Raw genomic sequence first — 26,154 nt, forward strand, 5'->3', positions numbered from 1 at the left:
GGTTGTGTAGGTCGTCGCTACCCACAGGCATCTAGCCTAGGGAGCATCCATGGGCTGACCAAGCTGTGTCCATGGCATGGGCTACACCTAGCCAGAGAGACAGGCACCTCCTAATTCTCAAAAAGGTACCTATGACCTGTATGAGCCCGTAGGGTGGCCCGGGTGGCAGAAAGTGGGAGAGAGTCATAAGATGGGAAGATGGAAGCCAGAGGCAGGACTGGTACAAGAAGGGGCTTCGAGGAGCTGGAAAAGGCCAGAAGGAACCAGACCTGCCAACCCCTTGACTTGGGCCCTGTGACACTGACTTTGAACTTCTGCTTCCAGAACTCTAAGATAATAAACTTGTGCTGTTAGAAGCCGCTCTGCGTGTGGCCCTCTGTTCAAAAAGCGCAGGAGCCTCACACAAATGCCCATCTTGGAAGCCGGTTGTAAGACTGAACTCCAGAGCCTTGGCCAGTCTGGCCTGGGGACTTCCCAGCTGCCCTGGTTCATGTCCATGCAGAGGTGGGGTCCGGCGTGAAGTCTCAGAGAAGACAATTCAGAGGACAGGTCTGTGTCCAAGTGACTCGGAAAACAGGCAGGCTGTGAGCCCAGAGGAAGGATGACGGAGGACTGTTACCGAGCAGGAAGTGGGATGGTGGGGCCAAATCGGCGGAGGGACAGCGTGTGGGGTGACTGTTCCCCGCGTGGTTTGGTTTGCAGGAAAAGATGTGGCCTGCTGGCCACCTGCTACCAATCTGAAAATCACTTTGCCTTGCGAGGCTGCCTGCACTTGACATGGATTGCGCCATGTGTAAATGATCATCACTCTCGCCCTGGCCCGCAGCCCATGGCTTGGCGACTCTGGAAAGGGCCAGGGGATGTGATTGCTATAATCTCCACCATCTGGCTGCCTTTGGCCTCCTGACCTTCCTCACGTGGTCAGAGGTCACCCCATATCTTCCCAGGAGCTTCCTGGGACAGCAGCCCTCCTGGGGCCAGAAGGCATGGCAGGGAGGGGTGGGCGAAGGTGAGGGAACCCAGCTACCGGGACAGGAGTAGCAGCTCCAGGGGCTGAGACCCTCGCGCTGCTCCAGACACCGGATGCAGCCGGCCCCCTGCACCCACCTTCACGCATGCCCCTGCCTGGTGCTCACCGTGGGAAAAAGGAGACAGACCTGGGTTTGAATTCAGGCCCCACTGCCTATCATTCGGGCGAGCCCCTGAGCCTTTCTGAGCTTCCATTCCTCCCTGTAAAGTGGGCCCCTTCCGTCCTCTGTAAATGGGGGTGCTGCAGGTCCCGTTTGGTGTCTACGAAGTACATGTGGTCAGTGCTCAGTGAATCCTGGCCGTTCTGCTACTTACCCACAGGTGTGAGTTGGGATGGTATTTAACCCCCTGCAGGGTTAGTTTGTGTTTGTAAAGTGGGGGTAAAACCTACCCTCCAGGATTGTTGGGGGGGTGTGTTTGATACGGCACGGGAGGGAGGCGTGTGGCATGGCGGCGGTGCTCAGCCACGGCTAGCGTCCCTTCCCGGGGCGCAGTGCAGAACCTAGAGTCACAGGGCCTCCAGCTGCCCGGGCCAGACGTTCCACAGCTCCTCTGTTCTCTCCCCAGAGCCTGGTTCTGGCTGTGGGATTCCTCCAGGGAGTCATCGGCAAAACGCCTCGTCTGCTCCGGAGGCGCTGAGTCAAAGGAGGGGAAGCCAGCATTTTGGAAGCGCGTTCGTCAGCAGTGGGTCTGACCGGAAGGTTCTTACAAGTCTCTTTATCCAGCCTGACTCTGTACTTTTTCAGGTAAAAATGCTTCTCACTTTCCACTGTTCCTGAAAATTTGTCCGGCCTTCCACAGAAGAAGCCGTTACTGCGTACCTACTGTGCACCAAGCCCTGTGCTAGCCACTAAGAAGAATAAGAGCGCACTCTCTCCATCACTGGTGCAAAGGACATTTCCTGCAGGCCTACTATGCACTGAGCTGCATCGTGAGGACGAGTGGTTTTCCTTCCACGCTCCAAGCTCTTGGCTGAGATGCCTTGTAATAAAGATATAAACTATAAGCGAAGTGTATTAACATAAAAAGTTCACGTAGACATGGGAGAGGCCCCAGGGGGAAAGTGAGTAGCTCCCCTGAGGGGGCTAAACCACCAGAATCCTCACCAACACCTTTAGCTAAAGACAAAGAAACGGGGTGGGAGCAGTCTCGGGAGGCAACCAGGAAACGCAGGGGTCAGGTTGTTATGCAGATAAGAGGTCCTGATGGTTGAGACCCACCCTCTTCTTCCTGGTGCAGAGAGGGGGACACCCTGACATAAGGAGACTTCCTTTCTAAAGACAATGTTCCTGACAGAGGGTGACTTCTACTCTGGTTTCAGAACTTCCACTGTACCTGCTGTTTCTCAAAATAATTCTTCTGTCAGCCCTGGCTGGGTGGCCCAGTTGGTTGAAGTGTTGCCCCAGACACCAAAAGGATGCAGGTTCGATTCCCAGTCAGGGCACATACCTAGGTTGCAGGTTTGGTCCCCAGTTGGGGCACTTATGGGAGACAGCCGATCAATGTTTCTCTCTCTTTCCCTCCCTCTCTCTCTAAAATCAATAAACATATCCTCAGGTGAGGGTTAGAAAATAATAATAATTGTTATGCCAAAGAGGCCTATTTTGGGGTGGCATATTCTGCTTCCTTTCACTGAGGACACTGTTAAAAAACAAAATTTAACCAAGTGAATTTTAAAGATCTTATTGGCTTTATTCAATGTTTCATGAATCAGGCAGCATGCCATCTAGCAAACAGAAAGGATCTCCAAGGAGCTGTACAGGATGGTAGATTTTATAGGCAGAAGAGGGCAGGACAGAAAGTTACACAAGTGAGTTGCTGGTTGTTTGTGGCAAGGTCACCTTCCTTCGGGGATCGCAGAGGTCTGTTGGGCTGATGACCTCACTAGTGCTGACCAGGAAATCCCGGACTGACTGGCTTATGATTTTATCCCTGGGGAAAGCTGAAACTGTAATGAAGTTAGGTATTAAGTCCTCCTCAGTGATGTGGGGCTGAGCACGAGTGACGCCACGTTGTCTCTTTTTTAACAACACAAAGAAGGAAAACCCACCCCCTCCCACAGAGGACTCCGTAGTTCTAAGCACAGACAGCAAGAAATACAAAAAGCACGGGATAATTACTCCTTTGCTCGTTACCAAACAGAGCGGGTCTGCCCCAGGCCAGCCGGCAGTGTGTGGGTTCTTGATGTTATGCAGGAAAGATTTCACAGTACAAGTTTAGCCTGGGATGAGCGGCCACTGCCCACTGCTCCCCTGGTTGCAAGCCTTGTGGGGATCCTTAGAGCTTAGGCAGTGCATGACTAAGGGGGGAGAGGAGGGAGAAGGCAGAGGTGTGGGTGTGTTCCCAGGAGGAAGGAAGCATGTGTGCTAGGACCTTCACTTTGAGGGTTTTTAAAAGCGGTAGGTTTAGGGAAGGTCTTGACGAGGGGAGTCTCCATAGAATATTCATCAGCTTTATGCTGCAGCTCCAAGCTGAGATGCACTCCCTTAACTTCATCCGCCCTTGGGTGTGGTTGGCAAGTGGCACTAATTGGGTTTCTGCTCTCCCCAGGTAGGGTGGGTTAAGCTATTTACCTTGTGGGTGGGGAGGAGAAATATAAACTATTTACTCCTAAGGGTAAACTTCTTGGCTGCTTAGCTATCTGTCTGTTTTCCCTGTTCCATTTGTCCTGGCTCACTAGTCTCTCTCACGCTCACCTGTCCTCCAGCACCTTCCTTCACATGGAGTGTTAATGACATCAGAAAAGGAGCAATGTTTTAAGCTACAAGCGATTATGGAGGAATTCCAGGCTTCCCAGAAAAAGTAGTGAGAAATTTGGGAGGGGGAAACAGGCTTCCACACAATCTCTGAAAATTGGACCTCATGAGTAATACCTAAAGCTTGACTCATCCGTGCCTTTGACAGATAGTTATTGAGTGATTAATATGTACGAGGTCACCCCTGGCTGGTTTGGCTCAGTGGATTGAGCGTCGGCCTGCGAGCTGTCGCTGGTTCGATCTTCCAGTCAGGGCACATCAGAGAAGGAAAACTCTGACTCCAAAAAACCTCCGCTGCCTTGCGGCATACCTCTTCAGGGGAAAGGCTAAGGGAGTAAACCCCGACAGAAAATCCGGAGCCGGAGTCCCTAAGGCGGTTTGACGTTGTAGTCAACACCGGCAACTCCTGCGGCGCACCTGAAGCCAAGCTGTATTGACTCCGTCTTTCCCTTGGACCCTTCAGCTGCGAAGAGAGGGGGTGTCTGCTGCATGGGCAACAGCAGACCCTCCATGTCACCCTGCCCAAGCTCTGTAGCTTCAGCTTCACTGGAGAGGACACTCCAGCGTCATCGCAAGATGTCGATTCAACACGGGAGGAGACAGATACCGTGTCACTCCCGAGTCGGACTGCACAGCCATTCTTGGCGGTGCAGATAGACTCTTAAGAAGCTACACCATCGTCTCTCGAGACGGACGGCTGCCGACCGAATATGTACGAGGTGTGGCATCAAGAGCTTAGCAAATGCTCAAGACTTACTTCTTGTTTTCTTTTCCAACAGAGCAGAGGCTACAGCACCAGAAATCTACAGACACATCTCAGCATTATGGATAGTAGCTTCTTATGTGCATGCCCAAGAAGCCTTTGAAGGTCCTTTTGTGAAAACCATCACTTTCAAGAGAATCATTGCCTTTATTAATTCAAGAACATCTTAGGGGAATAACTGCCTGTAAGGGATGTCCAAGTGAAACAGAAAAGTTTTCTCTTCCTCCATTCTAGGTTCTTTGGCTGGTCTAAATATTAAATTGACATAAAACAGATTAATAGGAGGAAAACATTTAATTTTGTACACAAGGCCACCCCATAAAAGTGTGAAACTAAAAGAAATGACTAAAGCTGGATGCTTTTATACCTTTTAGTCAAAGAAATAATACATTTGTGAAGAATTGAAAAGACAAAGGTTTGGGCTTGGGATGGTAAATCAATAAAGTTATAAAAACAGTCCCCAACTTCTGACCCAGATGGAGGTGGAGGTAGACAGGCTTCGCCTCCTTGCACAACCATAAGAAGGAACACAACTAACCTCAAAATGAAAAACACCCAAAACTACGAGGAAACTGAACTGCATGGAAGTTTGACAACCAAGGATTTAAAGAAGAAATATCCACCCAGACTGGTAGAAGGGGTGGAGATGGAGAGCTGGGGCAGAGAGGATGCAGTGTGGCAGTGGTGAAGAAGGGGAAAGGCAGTAGGGGCAGCTGGCAGAATGGGCGGCTCCACATTCACGTGTGATGAATAAAAGCCAGGAGGGACACCTGGGGAGAAATCCCAGCCCCAGGCCAGACCACGCAGTCCAGGGTTCCAGCGCCTGGAATATAAAGTCACATTGCTTCTAGCTGTGAAAACCAGTGGGGGCTGAGGCTGTAGAAGAAACTGCCCATCTCTCATGAGAGTCTGTTTAAAGGGCCCCCGTGGTCCTAGAACATATGCAAACCCACCCACTCTGGGAACCACAATCAGGGCAACAGCTAAAGGGGTGCCAGTCACATATGGGAAGTAGGTGAAGTGACTGGAAAAGGAGCGAATGCCGAACAAGCAGCATTGTTCCCTCTCTAACCCCTCCCCCACATACAGCCCCACAAAGCAGTGAACCAGGTTGCCCCGTACTGATGAATCCCTAAGGCTCCACCCCTTACAACATAACAGGTGTGGCAAGACAGGGAGTCAAAGTAGCGCTACCTAATACACAGAGAAAAACACAGGGAGGCTGCCGAATCAAGGAAACAAGGAAATATGGCCCAAATGGAAGAACAAATCACAACTCCAGAGAAAGAACTAAATGAAAAGGAGATAGCCAACCTTTCAGATGCAGAGTTCAAAACACTGGTGATAAGGATGATCAGAGAACTCACTGAGTATAGCAAACGCATAAGGGAAGAAGTGAAGGCTACACTAAGTGAAATAAAGAAAAATCCACAGGGAACTAATATTGAAGGGAAGGAAACTTGGGTTCTAATCAATGAATTGGAACATAAGGAAGAAATAAACAGTCAACCAGTACAGAATGAAGAAACAAGAATTGAAAAAAATGAGGAGAGGCTTAGAAACCTCTGGGACAACTTTAAACATGCCAGCATCTGAATCATAGAGGTGCCAGAATGAGAAAAGGGAGAGCAAGAAATTGAAAGCGTATGTGAAAAAATAATGAAGGAAAAGTTCCCTAATTTGGTGAAGGAAATTGACATACAAGTCCAGGAAGCACAGAGTCCCAAACTAGTTGGACCCAAAGAGGACCACACCAAGACATATCATAATTAAAATGCCAAAGGTTCAAGGTAAAGAGAGAATTTTAAAAGCAGCAAGAGAAAAGAAGGGAGTTACATACAACGGAGTTCCCATAAGACCACAGCTGATTTCTCAAAAGAAACTTTGCAGGCAAGAAGGGACTGGCAAGCAGTATTCAAAGTGATAAAAAAGTAAAGACCTACAACCAAGATTACTCTATCCAGCAAAGCTATCATTTAGAATGGAAGGGCAGATAAAGTGCTTCCCAGACAAGGCAAAGCTGAAGGAGTTCATCCTCACTAAGTCATTATTATATGAAATGTCAAAGGGACTTACTTAAGAAAAAGAAGATCAAAACTATCAACACTAAAATGATAACAAACTCACAACTATCAACAACTGAATCTAAAAAATAAAAACAAAATCCAACTAGGCAAACCAGAATAGGAACAGAATCATAGGTATGGGGATCATCTAGAGCGTTATCAGTTGGGAGGGGGAAGGGGAAGAAATGGGGAAATGGTGCAGGGACTAAGAAGCATAATCGGTTGGTGCAAAATAGACAGGGGGAAGTTACGAATAGTAAAGGAAATGGAGACGTCAAAGAACTTATATGCACGACCCACGGACATGAACTAGGGAGGGATTGCTGGAGGGGAGGGAGGTACCAGGCAGAGGGGGGCAAAGGGAAAAAATTAGGACAACTGTAACAGCATAATCAATAAAATACATTAAAAAAAAAAAAAAAAGTCTCCCTCTCCTCCCTTTTCCCCCCTGAAAAACATCAAGCCATTTGTCCAGCAGAATTTCCTACATCCTCATAATTTTTTTAATGGGTTCCAATAACCTTTGAATTTCCTGTAATTTTCTGTCTAGAGGCTTGATTAGATTCAGGTTGAGTGAGTTTGGCAAAAAGGGGTCATAGAGGGTACTGGGAGCTTCGTCACACACCAGGAAGCACATAATGTCAGTGGCCCCACAGAGCGTGGGATTAAAAATCCCTCCGTATAAAGTTCTCATTATCTTTCAACTGATGATTGTAGAATTCAATTGTGGTTCTTAACTAGGTCATGAGAGGTAGCAGATTCCTGCTGCCCTTTAAGAGACAGGGATCCCTGAGCTCTGTCCTGACGCCCCTTGCTGTCTCACTTTGTGTGTAGGGTTAGAAACGAGTGACTCACCCCCAAACACAGCCCGAAGATGTATTTTTCTTGACGTCACTGTGTTTTTTAATCAGTTGAGCCTTTATTTTAAAGTAGGGGTAGCGTACACTTTAAAAATGCAAATGCACCTTTTTGGCTTCCTTTGAAAAATCTAAAGGCAGTGGCACGGGGTCAGCCCTACCACAGGGTGTCAGCCTAGGGGGTTGGGCTAGTGGCTGACACTAGGCACAGGGTGCCCTCCTGGTCCTCCAGCCCCGGCCACGCCCACATCTCTCCCCAAAGCCGAGACTGAGCGTCCTTTGCTGTATTGTTTTTATGATGACAAAGAAACTGTGCTCCGTGCAAAGGCCACCATCAGATGCGGGAATCCGAAAGATATACTGAAAGGGAGGCTGGTTTTAAGAAAATTAACAGAGAGAACCTTTCTTTGTGGAAGTCACTTGTTGTAAAAGTAAGAATAATAGTCAAGTAAACTATGTGTGTTAAAAGAATGTGACTCGAGATGCTAGCTAACGGACTAGCACCAGCCCACTGGAGTCATTAATCTCTGCTGAGACTGGCCCCGGTTTTACCCTCGCCCTCCGTGAGATCACTCATTCCTGTGATTCCAGCTACTGTCTTGTAAAGGACTGAATTGTGTTCCTCCAGCATTTAGGTGAAGCCCTAACCCCTGGTACCTCAAGGTATGACTTCGTTTGGAGATGGGGCCTTTAAAGAACTGACTGCGTTCACGTGAGGCTATTAGAATGGGTCCTAATTCCATCTGACCGGTGTCCCTGTTAGAAGAGATTAGGACCCAGAGAGAGACACCAGGGATGTGTGTGCACACAGGGACAACCATGCAAAGAATCAACAGGAGGGTAGCCCTCTGCAAGACACAGAAAGAGGCCTCAGAGGAAACCAACCCTGCCGCCACCTGGACCTTGGACCTCCGCCTCCAAAACTGTGAGACGATGAATTTCTGTTGTTTCACCAGCCAGTCTGTGATCTCTTGTTATGGAGTCAGCAGGCTAGGGCACATGTCTATGATGTCGATGCCAAAGCCACGTCCCAGCCCACACCGCTGCCCCAAGCCCTGGACCGAAATATCCGACAGCCTGCGTTGCAGGAGGAAGCAAAAATCTCACAGGTCTGAGCGAAGGGACAGCCATAGAGAAGAAAATACAGTATTCCTTCCTTTTCCACCAGGAAAACGTTCCAGGACCCCCAGAGGAGGCTGCAACTGTGGATAGTACTGACCCCTGCATACACATTTATGATAAAGTTTAATTGATAACGTAGGTACAGTAAGATATTCACAACTAATAATAAAATAGAACAACTACAGCAACATACAGTAACAAAAGGCAGTGAGTGTGGCCTTCTTGAGTAAAAGGAGGGTGACAGGAACACAGGCGCTGGGACACTGGCCACAGTGCATGCCATAACCCAGGCAGCTACAAGCGACTAAGACGCAGGACAAAGGGAGGATTCACGTCCTGAGTGGGGCGGAGCGGGACCATGCGCGATTTCATCGTGTTACTCGGATCGGCACGCGATTTAAGACGGATGAATTGTTTATTTCTGGAATCTCCCATGTAACACGTTGGGACCATGCCTGGCCACGAGCAATGAAAGCTGCAGATCAGGAGGACTCCCATATAAGAAAGATATTCAGAGGAGACAGAACTCAAAGCAAGGTATGCATTTCTGTGAACTAGAGATCAGATTACGAAGCTTTGTGTCAACTTCAAAGTAACAAGGGAAAAGGCTAGGACTGGACTCACAGATGAAAGCCAGGGCACGGGGTTGGGGGTGGTGGTGAAGGTGGTGAATGGGGGCGGGGTCTCGATTCCTAAAGATGCTGGAAGGACATGGTCCTCCTCCCGTGACTGCGGCTCTACCGGAATCTTTGGCGGGAGGAAGCAGGGCGGCAGGGAGGAGGAGGCTCTGTGTCCGGCCCAAGGCCCTCCCTCCCCTGGCTGTGCAGCTGGACAGTGGATTCCTTGATGTTAGCATGAAACCAGAGATCCAAAACCCAACTACAGGTCAAGGTTCTATTCTGACAGGTCGTGGGACCAAGGCGGAGCAGCGGAAAATGCACAGAGACAGAAAGCATGAGAAACAAAGATACGTGCAAAACCTAAAAATACCCTCACATTTACTTTGAGTTTGTGAACCAAATGTCAGAAACACAGTAAAAATGTAATGCTCTGCAAGAGTCGAACGCAATGAACAAAGGAACTTCCGTTCTAGATGAAAAAAGGTTTCTGAAACACTGCAGATGATAAGACTATAAAAACAATATATTTAGGGCACTCGGAGGATGAAAAGAATGCATTGCATTTATTAAGAGGGGCTATCACAAAAACAGGCAGCAATTAAACAAGGTGGGTGTGGAGAAGAAAAAAATGTTGGTGTCTGCTCCATGTACAGCCAAACTAATATTCCCAAGAAACATAGCAAACAGTTAGGTAAATAATGTTTATTTTCACTGGGAATCAACATAAAATAGACTAAAATTAAAATAAAACTCCTCTGGATGTTGATAGAGTGGTGATATTGACAAAAGTGTTCCAGAAAGAGGCATGAAGCTGTTCATAACTTTTGGCTGAATAATTTCACATTGAGAAATTTATTTCACAGGCCGAGCCAACAGCTAAAGGCCACATGCACAAACATACTCTTCGTCATCTATGATGACTAATTTCTGAAAATAGTCTGAACATGCATTGCAAGAATAGTTTAATTAAACATGGTACCTCGAATCAGTGAAAGACTGTAGATTCACCAAAACAATTATGATGACTGCATGAAAACATTTTTAAATATTTATAATAAGAAAAAAGTTTACAGTTTAAAGATAGATCTTGCTTTCTGGCTATGATGGAATGAGTCTACCCAACTAATTCTTCCACCGTAAACAACCATAAAACTGGACAAAGCACACGAAGCAGCATTAACCATCCAGCTGTGCAAGAGCGCCAGCTCCAAGAGATGGGGACTCACAGGATGAGCCCGTTATAACCCCCATCCTGTCTGTGAGGGCCATTCCCAACGGTGTCACAGCAAGCTTGAGTTCGAACACACCACGGAGACCTCTGATCTGAGGAGGTCACGTCGGCCATCAGAGAAGTGAAGTGGTTGGGATGTCCGGAACAGAGCATCGGGGGGCTGGGGCGGTGTGCAGTGCAGAGGAGTGAGCACATGTCAGTGTTTGGGGTCTTCACAAGTCCTTTGATGAGTATCAGGCTGTGTGCGCCCAGGGCGGAACAACCCGACATTTCCAGGTAGTGGCATAACAGATCACCCCAGAGGCAGTGGCTTCAAAAAATAACCACTTACTTAGCTCACCATTCTGCAGGCAGACTGTCTGGGCTGGGCTCAGCAGGAAGATTCTTCCAGCCAGAGCTGGGTTCACGGGTGGCTCTGTGCTCAGCTGCTGAGCAGGCTGGAGGCTGGCGGATTGAGAGGGGCCTCCACTGGCTCATGTCTGCTCCACAGATCTGTCATCCTCAAGAAGGCCATTCCATGGTCTCACCTGGCGGCTGAGCACATGTTCCAGGAGAGAGCAGAAGGGTGCGAGGCTTCTTGAGCCTCAACTTGAAACTGGCACCCATCATTTGTGTGGGCCAAAGCAAATTAAAAGGCTCACCCAGGTCCAGAGAGACGGGCAATAGATGCCACTTCTTCATGGAGATCCTGCAAAGCGCATTACAAAGGGTGAGAATTTGGGGAGGGGTGGGGGATGGTGGCCGTTTCTGTGATCGACCACAATTATCTCTTTTGTGTAAAAAACAAAGCTAAGGTTCAGAGAAGTTAAGTAACTTTGCTAAGGCTGGTAAATAACAGAGCTCCCAGGCCCCAACTCCAAACCATTTCCAGAACAAAACGTGGTCCATCGTTTTAAGGAACTTACCGTATTTTATACTGTGGCAGCCATTATTCCCTTTCTCTGTGCTCTTACCGAATCAACAGATTGGAGGATGAAGGAACAAGAAGTTTATGAGCAGTAAATATTTCTGAAGTGATTTCAACGGTGGCAGATTATTTCCTGAGACCTAAACAAAAGATTTCACTTCCTTTGGGCAGCATCAGGGGTTAAGACCTTCCCCTCAAAAATATTCCATCCGGCCTCACGATTCCTCATCCTTCAGGAAAAGGAGAAACAAAAATACCACGCAGTCTATTTACTGAGCGCTGTTTGGGATACAAGAGCGTGTCCATGGAGGTGGCTACAATGTTTGTGCGTGGCCATGGTTGGTGGGGGGGCTTCTGTCTGTAACTATGTTGCCAGTTTCTGTCTCACAATCTCAAAACGCAGGCAAGAGGACACATGGAAATTTCCCCTGTTTAGAAACGTTATCAGATTGTTGCCAAAGTGAGCCAGTCTGGAACTGAGCTCCACAAAGGGACGTGTGGGGGCGGAATGCCAGCAGGGAGCCCACTGTTTCTGAGACCCCAGGGATGGGGCAGTGTGAGACCATGCTCCCTGAACGGCTCTGCAGCCCGAGGGTGGACACTGGGCAGCCAGGTCAGTGCAGGAAGTGGGCGGGACTGAGACGCGGGAGTCTGGAAAGGTACACGTGGGTATGGACAAAGGGAGGAAGTTGCTCACAGAAGTGGCAGTCGTCAGAGTCAGGAGCTTTTGTCTACCCAGTGGCTTACACGTGAGAAGTAGAGTCATTTACCATTGCACCCCACTTTGAATGAGTCGATCCTTCCCAAAGTCAATGGAATGACACTGTGCGCCTCAAACTCGCCCAATCATGGGACTCACCTGGAAAGCTTGTTCACAATACACCTTCAGGGTGCCTGCCTGGAGATGCTGATTCTGCCATAGGTCAGAGTAGAGGCCAGGGTGTGGGCGTGCGTGCGTGCGTGCGTGCGTGCGTGTGTGTGTGTGTGTGTGTTTAAAGATTTTATTTATTTTTAGAGAGGGAGGAGAAGAGGGAGAGAAACATCGACTGGTTGCATCTCGCCCGCCCCCAACCAGGGACCACCTACAACCCAGGCATGCGCCCTGACTGGGAATCGAACCAGAGACCTTTCGGTTTGAGAAACAGCACCCAACCCACTGAGTCACACCAGTCAGGGCCAGGTGACCGTGGTGCCAAGGCAAGTGTGTGACATGTTGGTAGGCAATGGAAAGCCACTCCACATGAGCGAGCAATTCCATTTTAAAGTACTGAAGGGGTTCCGAACAGGCCTCTCCAAGATGTGCCTCTGTTGTTTGTGGGTTCCTTTGAGCCAAAGGTAATCAAGTCCCTGGGGGCTCCGAAGAAACTTGTCGCCTCTGCTTAACTACTTAGAAGAATTTAAATTAGGGGCCTTGCTCATAACAAGAACTGTTACCAGAGAGAAACTATTTTTGTAGTCTATATGGCAAGGCAAACATCTGACTACTGAACATCTGCTCTCCTTATCAGTCTGGGAACGATCCTTCTGCCCGCTGAAGTGGCGGGCACTTACCCCCTTCCTTAGCTCACAGTGCTACATACACCCTATTTTACCTTTCTGTCTTGGAAGCTTTCACATGTGTGGGGTCTCTGACTCTCATGTATGTGGGGTTCCCGTACATACACATGTAATTAAATTTGGTCATTTTCTCTTGTTAATTTGTTTCACGTACATTTAATTATTAGATCGGCCAAAAGAACCTAGAAAGGTAGAAAAAAATTTCTTCCTCCCCTCAGTATATACCCTAAAGAGTTAAAAACAGGCACTTAGCCCTGGCCCGAGTGGCTCCGCTAATTGGGCATCATCCCACAAACCAAAAGGTAGCAGGTTCGGTTCCCGGTCAGGGCACATGCCCGGGTTGGGGGCTCAGTCCCCAGTCGGGGCACATGCAGGAAGCAACCAATCAATGTTTCTCTCTCACGTTAATGTTTCTCTCCCTCTCTTTCTTCTTCCCTTCCCCTCTCTATGGAATGAATTTTTAAAAAGACACTTAAATAACAAATATTCCTAACAGCACTTTTTGCAACAGCTAAGAGGTGGGAGCAATGCAAAGGAATATTCCTCAGCCAGAAAAGAATGGGAGGCAGTGACAGGGTGGTAAATGAAATAAGTCAGACAGAGGAATACATATGATCCCATTTATATGCTGAACCCTAAAAAACAAAAACAAAACTCATATATTTAGGGAAAAGATTGGCAGAGGAGATGGTGATCCAAACGGCTGAAGGGAGTCAAAAGCCCCAAACCTCCAGTTATAAGATAAGTAAGTCCCAGGGACGTGAGGTACAGAAGAGCGACTGTAGTGAAAAATACTGCGTTGTATATTTTCAAGTTGCTAAGAGGGTAGACCTTAAACGTTCTCATGACGAGAAAAAAAACGTGTAACTATGGGTGGCGATAAATACTGACTGTACTTCCTGTCCTGAACATTTTGCAATATATGCTTATATTGACCCATGATGCTGCGCACCTAAAACTAATACAATGTTATGTATCAGTTATAGCTCAATTTTTTTTTTTAAAGAATGAAGTGCAGATACCCGCTACAATATGGACGGACCTTGCAAACATCATGCCGAGTGAAGGACGTGAAACACATAAGGTCACGTATCATATGATTCCCTTTACAGAACATGGCCTTCATGCGTAAACCCACAGACACAGAATGCACATTGAGGCTGCCTGGGGGCAGGGGGGGAAATGGGCAATCCCTGCTTCACGGGCGCAGGGTTCTCTTCTGGGGTGGCGACCAGGTTTTGAAACCATGTAGAGATGATGATGGCACAACAGTTGGAATGTCCTACGTGCCACTGAATTGTACACTTCAAAACGGTTCGTTTAATGTTGATGCGGGTTTTACCGTAATTCAAAGAAGAGAGGAAAGAAGAAACGATTCTAGGGTCTCTTCGTGACGGAACAGAACCTTGGCGACCCCCTCAAGCCACTCTTAGAAACCAGCCACGGCCCCACCCCGGCCTCCCTCGCGTCTGATTAACGGACTTGGAGGCCACGACACTTGGGCATACCGTCCCTCCCTCCAGGACCAAACCCAAAGGTCCAATGGTCACCCGGCCCTCCCCTTCCCCAGTTTTGTCCCAGGATATTTTGTCCGTTCTAGAAAACGCCCTTCCCCTCGGTGAGTAAAAGAGAGCTGCTTCCCAAAACACCTATTTTGGGAACCAGCCGGGCGTGGAGGAAAACAAGTACCATCCAGGGAGACGTTCTCCGTTCTCCTGCAAGGCATGCACATCCCCGGAGGAGGCGGAGCTGGGACTGCCGCCCTGGAGGCTGGAGCTCGGAGGAAGCAGACGCTTCAAAGGCTGGCAGAGGCTGCTGTCCAGGTTTCCTGAGGCCTGCCATGGGGCTCCAAAGTCGCTGTCCCCGGCTTCGTCTGGCTGACAGACCTGTGTGTGTGGGAATGAGTCACACCCTGTGTGGGCTTCCAAAGGAAGGAACCCTTCTGCATACGGAGACTCCGCCAGCTTTCCTGGAGAACTAGAGGCGGCTCTTTTCAGCGTCTCCTTAGAATGCGACCGTTGGGCTGGGTGGCCTGGGAATTTACGGGGGACAGGGCTGAGCTGGAATTGGGTAGCTGACCCACTGGGCGACCCTTCCCTTCAAACTTAGGTGGAGGGGGTTGACTTAACCCAGAGGAAATGAAAGGAATTGTGGGATCCCAGTGCAGATGCGTTCGGGACATGCGCAGCCCAGAAGAACATACAGAGCAGATGGAGCTTCCCATTGGCTTGGAGTCATATCTTCTCACCCGCAAAATCCACAGGAGCGGGAGCTCACGGGTCAGGAATGGGTCTTTCACCCGATTCAGCTCACCTGATCTGAGGTCTTTAAGGCACACAAGACTCTTCGTACTGCTCCCAGGGCAGCTCCACCAGGCCTCCCCATCGCAAACAGTAGAGACCCGAACTCCCTTGGAACTCCACTTCTTTAACATGACCCTTTCTCCTTTCTGTCCGGCCACTGCCTTCCTCAATGGTTAAACCCCTCGGACATCAGATGCTGGTCAGTATCAAAGTGTCTTAAGAACAAAGCCTCAGGACTGTTGAGCACAGGAACAGAGTTTTCAAACGAAAGACATTTTGACTTCAGCCGTGTTTCGGACCCAGGTCCATGAAAACACACCATCCCTATAGGCCCCGTCCTTGTGAAACTGGACAGAACAACGCCATCCATGGATGACCTCAGGACCCGAGACAAAGATTACGGCTCCCTACCCTGGTCCCAGCCAAACAGTGGAGCCCGTGACCCCAACTCCTTTAGCCACCATGATTAACAGTTTCTCCCCTGTATCCCCTAGAAGACATCAGAAGGCCAGGTCTTTTAGGAATAGCTTACCCGTGACTCCGGGCTTGGCACCATGTCCTCAACTAATAATCCTCTACTCTGTTTGCTGAAAACTCCTGTTTGCACTTGATTGGGCTTTGATGCACTCAGGTGAAAAGACCCCTTTAGTCTAGTAATACCCTCTCTCTTTTCTCTGTCCTCTCTGCCCCCACCCCGCCCTGGGCTTTGCTTCTTTGAATCTCTGGTTTGTCTCAGTGCTCTCACTGCAGGATTTTTTTTTTTATTTACTTATTTGTGTATTTATTTATTTTTAGAGAGAGGGGAAAGGAGAAAGAGAGGGAGAGAAGCATCACTGTGCAGTTGCCTCTCACTCGCGCCCCCAACTGGGGACCTGACGTGCAACCTAGTCATGTGCCCTGACTGGGAATCGAACCAGTGGCACTTGGTTCGCAGGCCGACGCTCAATCCACTGAGCCACAGCAGCCAGGGCTCACTCTCATTGCAGTTTTAAGAGCTGTTGGTAGGCTACCTCAAAGAAACACAGACCTTGCTCCAGGCCAACATGGGTCTCCTGTGAGTGCCATGTGCTTGGTGCCTGCAAGAGTCCCTGTCAGGACACCCCTGGGTCACACTACTGAGTGGCCCAGCTGGGCACACAGTGGGTCTCAGGAGGAATCCAGCCGGGCACACACCACACTGCCCACAAGTCCACAGATTCTTCCCGCTTCCCAGCAGCTCCAAGAGCATCCCTCTTCTTCTGAGACTCAGCGAAGGGTTTATGAAGCTCAGCTGGGCACTCACTCCAGTTTCCTGCTTGAATTCCCATTTTCTATTTTTCCCCTGACACCTTTTTTCCCTCTAGCCTTCAGACAAAGAATTTCAGAGAGGATTTTGACTTCCAGCTCAAACTTCGGGGAAGCCCTTTGACATTTTAATGGAGCGGATCCTGCCCGTCTCAAAGCTCCTTGTGAGGAAGACGTGTGTGGGAACTTAGGGGCAAGTCAGCTTCCTGAAATACAGATCCTTCCCCTGCAACTAAGTCGCCTCTTCTGCTCGCTCCAGACAGCGCGGCCCACTCATGCTCCGTATCGCCTTGGAGACCATGGCCATTGTTCTTCTTATCTGAAGTTTCTGTGTGACGCTCTGCAGTGGGAAGTGAGCAAGGAAGGCATAGGCGTCCCAGGGCACCCAGAAGCAGGGTTTTGGAAACTGAATAAATTTAGCTCAAAGCATCATAGTCTAGACTTCGGCGGACTTGGTCACCCACCCCAAGCCGAGGAGACTAGAGAGATGAGCAGGGAAAGGCAGGTGTCTCAGCGTGGGGGGGGGGGGCAGGTGGAGGGCCCAGGAGGAGAAAATAAGGAGGGCAGTCTATGCCTCCTGCCAGAGCCCAGGTGGCCCCCTCATTGTTTTCAGATGTACCCAAGATACAATTTTATTGCATTTGGTAAGATGGCAGACATGAAGATGACTACAGTCCTCAAGAGGAAGGGGCAGGCCGTGGCATGGGGGCCACCCGGAGGAGCGCCAGGAGAGGAGTGGGGGCGGGTGAAGGCCACAGTCCTCCACGTGGCTTCTGTGGGTTAGAATGGGCAAGGCTTGGCAGACACATGGAGTGAATTTAGGACTGAATGGTTTGGACAGTTTCGGCAAGCTCTGGACTCCAGGGTGGTCGGTAGTTGTCCACCTTTGGGGTGATTCAGGGCTGGGGTGATATTGACTGGGTGTGTGAGAGTTTGATAAAGAAGGCAGGAGGCGGGGCTCTGGGCTCACGGCAAGTTGTTTGCTATCTCTAGAATTAGCTGAAAGGGACCATCCCTCCCCATGGCCACAAGGCCCCAAGATGTCAATGCACCATAAAAACACAAAACTTAAAAATGTGATCAGATTTCCGGCCAAGATGGAGGCCTAGACAAACACGCTGTGTCTCCCTCCACAACTAAGAAGGAACACAACTACCTCAAAACTAGAAGCAACCAGAAGTTCCAGAAAAATCAAACTGCATGGAAGTCCAACAAACAAAGATATAAAGAAGAAACACTCATCCAGAAGGTAGGAGGGGCGTGGAGCCGGGGCGGAGAGGATGCGATGTGGTGGCAGCAGTGGTGGCAGTGGCAGACTGGCAGAAAGCACAGTTACACATTTAAAAAGTCGGGAGGGACACCTGTGGAGCACTCCCAGCTCCTCACCAGACCAGGCAGCTCACGGTCCCAGCGCCAGGGAAAATAAAACCTCATTGCTTCTGACTGTGCAAATCAGTGGGGGTTGGGGTGGAGGCAGAAACTGCTTGTCTCTAAGCAGAGTCCGCTTGTTTAAAGGGCCCCCACAGTCCTAGAACATCCGCAGACCCACCCACTCTGGGAACGACGGCCAGGGCAACAGCTAGAGGGGCACCAGTCCCATTTGGAAGTGGGAAAAGTGCCTAGAAAAGGGGCGAGTGCTAGGCAGGTGGCATTGTTCCCTCTCAGACCCCTCCCCTGCATACAGTGCCACAATGTGGTGAAACCGGTCGCCCTATAATGACAAATCCCTAAGGCTCCACCCCTTACAACATAACAGGTGTGACAGCTCTACCTGGATGTGGAGGCAAACACACACAGAAGCCTGCCAGAATGAGGAGACAGAGAAGTATGGCCCAAAAGGGGGACGGATCAAGGTTCCAGTGGGAGAACTAAGTGACGTGGAGAGAGCGAACCTAACAAATGAGGAGATAGTCAGCCTAACAGACATAGAGTTCAAAACACCGGTGATAAAGATGCTCACAGGCTTGACAGATATGCTTAAGTACGGCAAATGCATAAGGGAAGAAGTGAAGGCTATGCTAAGTGAAACGAAGGAAAATCCACACAAAACCAGTGGTGAAGGGAAGGAAACCGGGGTTCAAATCAATGATTTGGAACATAAGGAAGAAAAAAACGTCAACCAGTACAGAATGAGGAAACAAGAATTGAAAAAAATGAGGAGAGGCTTGGGAACCTCTAGGACAACTTTAAATGTGCCAACATCCAAATCATTGGAGTGGGAGAAGAAGAGGAAGAGCAAGAAATTAAAAGCTTATGTGAAAAAATAATGGAGGAAAACTTCCCAAATTTGGTGAAGGAAATAGACATACAAGTCCAGGAAGCATTGAGAGTCCCAGGCGAGCTGGACCCAGAGGGGACCACACCAAGACACATCATGATTAAAATGCCAACGGTGAAAGATAAAGAGAGAATCCTAAAAACAGCAAGAGAAAAGCAGAACATTGCCTACGAAGTGCTGCCTATAAGACTCAGCTAATTTCTCAAGAGATACTTTGCAGCCAAGAAAGGACTGGCAAGAAGTATTCAATGTGATGAAATTAAGGACTTTGCTATCCAGCAAAGCTATTATTTAGAATGGAAGGGCAGATGAAGTGCTTCCCAGACAAGGTAAAGCTAAAGGAGTTCATCATCACCAAGCTATTATTATATGAAATGTCAAAGGGACTTACTTAAGAAAAAGAAGATCAAAACTATGAACACTAAAATGACAGCAAACTCACAACTATCAACAACTGAATCTAAAAATTAAAAACAAAATCCAACTAAGCAAACCAGAATAGGAACAGAATCACAGGTATAGGGATCACTTGGAGGGTTATCAGCTGGGAGGGGGAGAGGGAGGAATGGGGGAAAGGTGCAGGACTAAGAAGCATAATTGGTTGGTACAAAACAGACAGGGGGAAGTTAAGAATAACATAGGAAAGGGTGAAGCCGAAGAACTTATGTGCACAACCCATGGACATGAACTAAGGGGCGTGGGATTGCTGGAGGGAAGTGGGGTACTGGGCAGAGGAGAGCAAAGGGGAAAAAAACTGGAACTACTGTAACAACATAATCAATAAAATATACTTTAAAAAATGTGATCAACACACTTCTCCTGGAAGATTCCTCCACTCGAGGCCTCTGGGGTTCTAGAGCCAGGCGGCCCGGAGCTCTAACCCTGGCGCTCCTCCCACTGGTTGGCGTGACCGCGGGAAGCTGCTGAGTCTCCGCGGGGCAGCAGTGCCAACTGTGCTGGAGGTTACCGCCTGTCCTGCAGTGGGTGAGCCCCCGGCCCATCTCGGACATGGTGGGCACCAGAGAACTGGTACCTGCCATTGTGAATATTGCAGGGAGGGCCCATGTGGCCGATTTGGGTTTCCCTCGGTTACCGTTCACTTTGTTGGACATCAGAGCAGTGTCTGTAACGGCAAAGCCCTAGAAACCACCTTGACGCCCGTCACTAGGAATTGATAAAATCAGGGGACCACCCGTACAATGAATGGAACACTGTACAGTATAAATAGAAGAGAAAATGCGATCATACAAAGCAGTCATTTTGCTTTGCATGGAGAGCAAAGGGCAGGTTACGCGATCTAGAATTTCATAAATCTCACTTAAACTTACACACACACACACACACACACACACACACACACACACACGAGGCCCTGGTAGAAAAGCTGCCACATGGAGTCACCAGGGGCTCTGTCCGCTGCTGGCCCCCTGTCCTCTCCCCTCCCACCTTCTCTACAACAAGAGAAGGCAGACTCGTCCTTCCTCTGACTGTGGCGAATTGCCCTGAGTATAAAAACCTCAGAGCGCCAACAAAGGGACAACTAGAAGTGCCTGTTTCTAACTGCCCTTTGTCAGTTCCTGGTTTTAACTGGTTGTGAGTTGTGTCCCATACATCCTTGATCCCAATGAAAGTTGTAATAAATTATGCGTCCTTTACTGAGAGCTGACTGCGCGATACCTACCGGCCCCCGCTGCTCAGGCCCGATTCCCGGTGCTCACGGACCAGCCTGGAGGTTGGTGTGTTTAGAGGCTAGCAGCTGAGATTAACCGGCCAGGAGCTGAGAACCGCTACCCTCGCAGGAGCTACAAACAAGAGGCTACCCGCACCTGGCCCGGCGTGAGCCTCCCGCCTCCAACAGGTGCGGGTCTGGTCCGAGCACTTCGGGGTGAGGGGGGCTAGCAGGCTTCAGGAAGAGTCCTCACCATTAGAGAAGGCTGGCCCTGTGGCCCATGCCGCGTCCCAGAGGTCTGTGGGTAGAAGCCTTCTTGCTCTGACACAGCCGTCTCCTCCCCAGACTGGGGGCTTCGAAGGGGCCAGGAATGCGCCTTATGTATCCTTAGAAGGCCTGGAATGCAGTTGATGTTTACTGAACGTTCGGCAAATAATTAATGAACTGTATGATAACATGGTTACTGCAAACATCGCACAATAATATTTTGGATAAATAAATTATGTAACGATCATTCAGTGAAATAGTCTGCAACCACTAAAAATGATGTCAGAGAAAACGAAGGACACGAGACAGTGCTCATGACACATTGTAATTGCAAAGAGAAAGCTACAAAATAGCATGTAAATTATGAACAATTTTGTGTTAAAAAAATACAAAGTAGATTCCGCAGCTTGACATGGTATCAATCAACTCCTGGTCTGTGTCCCATTCATTTTGCAGTAACGAGTACTTCGTGACTCTTTGGCTTTTTCCCGAAAGCTCCTCCTCCAGAGGAAGGCTTTGTTTGGTTCATAATTGTCTCATAGCCTTGGTGCAGACTAGGGAGGCGGGGTGTCATGCAGGAATTCGGAGCAATGCTTTGCCGCTGGGGAGTAAAAGAGTCCTCACCAAAGCTGAATCCATGCCCCGTGGTCCGTTCAGGTGGGACACCTTGCCAATGTAGACATTCGGACATGACGTCCACATGGTGGGTCAGAACACGAAGAAATGTGATCCAATACAGAATGAATTAGGACTCATTTGTGATTAACCTTTAAAAATTTTAATCTATGGAGTTTTACATTTTAATTTTTTAAATTTACATAATGTTGATCACCCACAACTGAAAGGTTGAATGGCACAGTGACAATTATCCAAGGGACGGGGGGGGGTGGAAGGGAAAGGAAAAACAGCACCTTAAAAATCACATCAACTCAATGAAATCCCTCCCGGAGGTACCCAGAAACCGCCGGCTGGGACTGGCAGGGGAGGACAGCTACTTAATATGCTTAGCAACACTTTGGAACTCAAACACGCCTCACCAAATAAATCATTCACCATTGTTCCAGGGCTGCAGCTCCCCTGGACATTGCGGAACAAACACGGCTGTGTACATGGGCCAAGAATGGGAAATCACACGCCAGCCAGTTCCCTGAGGGCCCAGGCGTTGATGGGTGGTGTGTGAGATGGGCCTTGGCCCATCCCTCGGTCCCTTCTCTGTTCGGTCACCCAGAGTTTGGAGGGGGGGGAGGGTTTAGCAAGCAGGGCAAAGGCAGCTTCCAAGGCAGGGTTGAAAACTGCGGGCCACCCCACCCTGCATCCTGTAATATGTAACCACAGGAACTCAGCAAGAACAAAGCTCCGGGAGAGCTCGGAGGTGCGAGAAGGAGAAAGCTTGGCTCTGCATTTCCCTTGGCAAACACGTTCAGTGAATCTGAAAAAAAAAAAAAAAAATAATGCATTTTGATAAGATGTGGGCCTTAACGATGTTGAAATAGGAAGCTGTTCTCGTGTTTCGGTTGTAGGGTCTGGTTCATCTCGTTTTGCGTTTCATGGCACATTTACTGAGTGCCGACTTTGGTCCAGGGGCCCAGGAGATGTTTGGGACAGAAATTAGACGCATTTCCTTCTTCTAGGAGGTTCTGGTTAAGAAGGGGAGGGAGGTGAAACGAACCACTGTAATTCAAGACAGAAGTAACCACGTGATCTCGGTCATTGGCACCCCATCATCGTCATGGCCACTAACAGCAACTGAGTGCCCGTCACCAGTGCTGCGATGCTTCGCACGTATCGCCTCGTTAAATTCCCACATCCGTGCGTGAGGTAGTTCCCCTTATTGACTCTGCTTTGGAAAGAAAACGGAGACTTAAAAGAGTTAACTGATTCGCTTAACATCTTAAAGCCAACGTGGCAGATGCAGGATACACACTGGGGTCTAACTCCAGAGCCTCTATTGACTGCCATCGTTTTACAGCAAAATAAGATATGAGCAAACTCTCGTGGGAAAGTGATGGAGGTGGGGGAAGGAAACCCTGAGAAGGAAATCAAGGAAGCCTCTGTGGAGGCGGTGGCATTGAAGCGTGGTTTTGAACGATGAGCTCATTTCTAAAAGGTGAAGAAGAGGGGAAATGGCATTCTGCCCTGAAGGAGCTGCCTGGGCAAGTGCCTGAGAGCTGGAGCCTGGAGGCCCTAAAAGAATCTCTCAAAAGTTTGGCAATGCCAGTAGAAATCCACTTAATTTAACTGTTGATGGCCACTTAATTCCTTGTCTTCAAGTAGGACGCTGCTATATCAACTTACTTGTGATGTAATATCACTTCCCTGAACCTAATCTCTAATTCCTGTACAGAAATTGGAGCGCCGCCTGTTCCCTGTGCTGTCGCGGCGTTACGTTGCTTCCCTTTCACTGCCTGTTTCAATTTGAGAAAGAGCCAGAAGCATGTCTGAGCCTGCTGAGCACTGTGATAAGTGACACCCTTCGGCGGCTCTTCCAAATGGGGCAGGCGCGAAGTGTCAACCCAAGTGAGCCCTTGGACTCCCTGGGGTGCGGCTTGTCATGCTGGAAGGCAGGCCGGGAGGATAAGTCCTGCACGCTGACTTTTCCCACGCCCCGCTGTGCGTTCATTTCTTGCCCGTGAGACCCTGCACAGGCATGTGGGTAACGCTGCTGGGTGGAAGGCGAGGCCGGAGCAGCAGGTGAGGCTGGAGAAGCAGGCAGGGCTGGATCCTCCAGGGCCCGGAAAGCCACACCGTGGCGCTTGGTCTCGCCCTGCATGTGCTGGGCACCCCTTGCTAGCTTTTAAAGAAAACCATAGTTAGTGTGAAGCGTGTGTTGGGAAGGGCACTCTGGCTACAGGCTAAAAAAGCTAACTATCCCTCCCTCAACAACTGATAAAAGGAGCTGACCCCAAGCTGGGTAATACGGATCATCTGAGCAACACTCCCACTGACCGCACCCAACAACTGAACAGTCTGTCTCTATTTTAAGTGGACATTGTACGAGGATGCTTACCAAAATGGACCAGATTCTGTTACCATAGATAGTTAGCTAATTATTAATAGGAAGCAAAGGAAATTGGACCTTGTTGAAAGTAATCAGCCAGGGGGCATAAGTCTGTTTGTTTACGCAGGAAGCTACAGCTTCCCCCTCCACCTGAGGGAACCCCGACTCTGTTCCCTGCAGGTCCCTGGGGAAGGGAGGGACAAAGAAGGGGCACCAGGGACATGCACAGTAGAAGTCAGGATGGCGCAGGAGGAGGCGGTTGAGCATACAGGCCTGTCCGTCTAACCTGGGAAAGAGATCTTGGTCAGGGGTCATCCCACCAGAGGCCCTTGAAAGCCCAGGAAACTGATTGGTCCTTTTGAGAAAACTCCTGGTTATAACCTCAGTGCAACAAAGAAGAGCCCCCAGCCCACGACCTTCACTCACCCTGTTCGTTCACGCGCGTCCTCTCTGTCCAGGGAACCGTGTCTGCCCACGTACTCCTGCGTTCTCTCGTCATAACCCTGGGGCCCCAGGCCTTAGGTGGGGGGCTGGCTAGGGCAGCCTAGCACTGAATTGCAGCCGGGAACACAAGCCAAGCTAGCGGGACTGGGCTAGGCTTTCAGATGGCCCGGTGACTTCGGACACTGGCCTTGGCTTTGGCCTTGCTGAGGACACGGTTGGACTTTTTCCATGGCAGGAAGGACAGAGATGGGCCGTTGGAAACCCCAGGGCAGATTTCCACCTGAGTAAATCTCGCCCCCTCAAAATTTCCCATGCATGAGTCCGTGAAATACTTTTCTCGTGGTCCGAAGGAAGAACCCAATTTCCACCAGCAACAATTCTGGGTCATAAACTAAGTCTCAATAAATTTACCAAGATTTAAATTGTGAGGAGTCAAAGTAAAAGAACTTAAACTGGAAGTCAATGTTATAAATATATCTAGAGAATCAACAAGTTTTGGACATCAAACAAAAAACTTCTAATAATCTATGGATCAAAGAAGAAATCACAAAGAAAATTAGAAAATATTTAAAATAGGAAGATAATGAGTGCAATGCAGCTAAGATTGTATTTAGGGGAAAATGTATAGATCAGGTGGTTATATTAGCAAAATTAATATTCTAAGATTCTACAGGAAGAAATTAGAATGGAGAGCAAACTAAAGTCAAAGTAAACAGAAGAAAGTAATAAAGATAAAAACAGAAACTAATAAAATAGAAACAGATATACAATAGGAAAAACAAACCCAACAGTTGGCCTTTTGAAAAGATAAAAGAAAAAATGATAAACACTTGGTTAGACTGATCAAGAAAAAATAAATAAATATAAACTATCAATGTCTAGAATGAAAGAAGGGTTATTCTGCAGACAAAAGCAGCCAACAAAACCCTACAATCAAAGCCTGACAAAGATACTACATAAGAAGAAATTACAGATAAGCATCTCCTATGAATACAAACACAAAAGTCTTAACAGAATATTATCCTTCTGAAGCCAGTACTATGTAAGAAGAATAATGCACCATGACTAAATGGGTTTTATTGCAGGAATGCAAAGTTGATTTACCCTTTGAAAATCAAACAATGAAATTGTCATCTTGACATGACGAAAAGGGAAAACAAACGATAATTTTCACATATATAACAAAGCATTTGATAAAACTCAACACCCATTCACAATAAGCGTCTCGGAAAAGTAGAAATGGAAGGAAAAAGCATTTATGAAAAAGCTGCAGCTAGCATTATACTTACTGGTGAAATATTTCATGCTAGTCCTTTAAGACTAGCAGCAAGGTGAGGACAGGTGCCCCCCTCCCTTCTATTAGGTATCATACTGGAGGCTCTAGCTCTGTACTAGGGAAGTGAAGGAAGCCAAAGGCACAAAGGTAGGAGAGGAGGAAATAGAACCCTTGCAGATAATGACCATTTCTATAGAAAAAGATAAGAAAGCTACAAAACAACCACTAGAATTACTAAGTGAATTTTGTGAGGTCACGAAATATAAGGTTAACATACAAAAATCTATCATATTTTTATATGTTAGCAGCAAACGATTTAAAATTTAAATTTGAAAAAGCAATGGCATTTACAAAATGTTGAAAACCATTACATTCTTAAGAATAAGTGCTTTGTAAAAGCTATGCAATACCTATATGCTGAAAACTCACAAATATTGCTGAGGGAAGTGAAGGAAGATGTAAACAAACAGAGAGCTCTACTGTGCTTATGGCTTTGAAGGCTCCGTGCGTTATAGACATCGATCCTCTTGAAATTGACGATGTGCTTCTGAAATTGGAACGGCAAGACCGAGAACCTAGAGTATCCGGACCAATCTTGAAAAGAAAGAACAACCTAGAAGGGCTTACGCTCTCTGACTTCCAACAACCAAACTTACCATAAAGCTGCATTTATCCCAAGAGCGGAGCGCTGGCGAAAGATCAGCAACCAGTGCAACAGAAGAGAATA

The sequence above is a fragment of the Furipterus horrens genome, unplaced genomic scaffold (assembly GCF_987537825.1).
Source record: "Furipterus horrens unplaced genomic scaffold, mFurHor1.1.pri manual_scaffold_3, whole genome shotgun sequence".
Lineage (NCBI taxonomy): Eukaryota > Metazoa > Chordata > Mammalia > Chiroptera > Furipteridae > Furipterus > Furipterus horrens.